Source organism: Lissotriton vulgaris, chromosome 3_1 (genome assembly GCF_964263255.1).
Source record: "Lissotriton vulgaris chromosome 3_1, aLisVul1.2, whole genome shotgun sequence".
In the NCBI taxonomy this organism is placed as follows: Eukaryota; Metazoa; Chordata; class Amphibia; order Caudata; family Salamandridae; genus Lissotriton; species Lissotriton vulgaris.
The window spans coordinates 469,405,988-469,408,945 of NC_141689.1; positions in this window are offsets into that span (position 1 = coordinate 469,405,988).

Below are 2,958 nucleotides of genomic sequence, written 5' to 3' on the forward strand. Positions count from 1 at the left end.
CGGAGAAGATACCCATGCGCACTGTAGTCCAGGGGAGTAGTCACCTATCTCGTGATACTTCGAAGACTCTTCCAAGACAACAAGGTGCAAACATCCGGACCCAACACTAGGCGGCGATCTATGCTAAGATATGAATGTCAGCAGCGCTACATGTCAAGAACAGATGCATACTGGTAAGTAGCATTTTCCTTACTACAAAAAGCACAAGAAGTCGAAGCATGCTTTCAATTTTCCCCATCTGTTACCTGATGTGACAGAGTAATTTCAGCATGCCAGTCCTCGTTCTATGGAACCTGAACCTCCCTGCATTTCTGGGAGCCAAAGCGACCACTGCTCAAATGATTGAATGTTATGAGGCTATGCACCTCCTTTTTGAGCAGCCTGACTACTCTGGCACGCCTTCGGGCCCCACGTGGTCATTGGGGGCTCCATCGGGTTCCGCTCCAGCGCCGATGCCCACCCCTCCCCTGGATCCGAACCTGCATCCAGATCGGCATTGGTTGAGCCATCGTGACCTTCTCCAATGCCTGTCCTGATGCCAATGCTTCCTGAGCACTGGCTTTGCCAGTTTTATTCTGATCCCTGTCGACACAGAGCTAGCACCACATCGACTGGTGCAGACAGGCCTTTTTGTCCTATGTTGTCCCCCGAGTCTTATTTGGACAGGTCAGGCTTGGGAGAAGAATGGGAAGGGATCACTGAACCCTTTAAAATACCAACAGTACAAATAGTACATTTGGAATTGGGTGAGGCCAGTGGCCAATATACCTCCCATGACAGTGGCATGTTTTTTGCTCCTATTGTGCCTATGGAGGAGGTCGGATCTTACGCAATGGTGGTGCGTAGCACTGCTGAGTTCCGGGACCTTCAGCTATCCACAGTGGCGGTCAAGACTAACTTCTTGACAAAGGTGCTACAGTTGGGAGCTTCTTTCGTGTAATTTCCACTAATCAGTAGGAGCTGCACGTTTTGGCAACAGCATAAACTTAGAATGGTGCCAGACTGATTTCATGCACCCCGCTCGATATATTGTCCCTTGGACCAGCTAGCTCACAGTACCACTATTAGCCCCCCTAAACCTTGACGGAGAGTGAACAGTTCTGGCAACTACTGAACATGGCAACTCTGTTCCCTCAGGAACCATGGGGGCAAACCTAGGACTTTTCGCTCATTCATTCATGCCCTCTTTCGCTCAGGGAAGCATACAAAAATACACAAAGGGACATTTTTCAAAATGTATTGAACAGTAGTGATTCTTGTACAGAAAATATATGATGCAATCTTTATTAGACAGAAGCAGACAAAAGTTATGAGTGTCAAAACAGTGAATAAAACAAAAAGTTACACCATCTTGTTGAGACAGCTTATATATGCATACATATACAATATTTATAACCATCTAGCGCACTCCTACGATGCAAACCCTAACTTACATGTCTAGGGTGTGAATGTATGGTGTGCCAAGAAACCCCCTTTTGGGTGATCTAACCCCTTTACCTAGTGAGTAAGAATATAGGACCCCTTCTTGGTAACAAACTGGACAAACCTCACAGAGATGTCAGTCAGCTGCTAGGCATAAGATTCAGCACGGAGGGACCCCTCAAAGTTAGCAGAAGTGTTTCCTCTGATACTATGGGGAAACAAACAAAAGGATATATAGAAAATGACATCCTTGCTTCTGGCTGTGATTGTGATCAGGCTGCCTATTGTATTTTACAGATAGCTGTGTCCCACATGGACGTAATAACAAACACATTTGTATCACACACGTGAAGGCCTTCACATAATGTCAAGGCAGTGAGATAGCGTGAAGTTCTTTTGTATCAACAAGGTCGGTGTTTCTTAGAAACAAGCATCTCAAATGTAAATGTGTGTCAAAAGTCGATGTGACAAAGGGAAGGCAACTTTCAGAATTAACAATGCACATGTAAGTTGGCACTATTTTCTACCAGGCCTAACTTGGGCACTTGACACTTCCTCTTCGGAACCCTTGTTCCCTTTCAACAAAGTCATCAGGGACGTCCTTCAGGGAATATGGTCCAAGCCCAGCACAGGGGCTCCTGTGAACAAGACGATCGCCCACCGCCCTGACACAGGTGACCCAAAATTCCTCACTACCCACCACAGAGAGCTTGGTGGTTCAAGACTCCATTTCCCATGGCGCATTTCCTGATGCTCTCCTCGGCAGGGAATCCAAGAGGCTAGATAGTTGGGTCAAGAAAATATTTCTTCTACCAGCATTGCCGTGTCGGTGAACACTGCATGTTTATTGGTCCGCTGTTTCCTCTCTGTACGGGAAACGGTTGCGCATGTGCTGCCACAGGCCCTGGAGGAGTCTCGGGCCATCCTCTCCCAAGCAGGATCAGACAGGAGTGGTGCAGCAAAGTTTGCCCCTTGATATGGTTTAGACACGACCTACTCACTGGGCAGAGTGATTTCAACGACGGTGGCTGTTAATCATCACGCCTGGCTGAGTACTTCTGGCTTTTCAGGGGATATCCAGGCCTCACTCCTGGACATGCCCTTTGATGGCACCTGTCCCTCCGGAGACAAGGCGCTGGAGTATAGTAGGGACTAACAGGCTATGGCCAATTCCTTCGGCCACTCAGTTTCCCCCATCTGCCTTCTACTCTTTCATAGCTACGGAACGGCTTTCAACGACGCCAACACTATCCCGGCTACAGAGCCACGCAAGTTGTACAACATCTGTGCAGACAGGGCACAGTTAGTTTCAACCACAAGGGTCGGGTAGCCAGAGGTCTGTTCAAACAACCCACCCCTCTGGTAGTCTCATAGTCTTGCCCGTCCCGATCATGCGCATCCAGTTGGTGGCAGGATCAGCCATAAACTCCACCACTGGCAGAATATCACCTTGAACAGATGAGTGCTTTAGATCATCCGAAGGGTCAACTCCCTCCCTCCCCTTGGAGACCACACCTCCCTTAATACCTCCTTCCT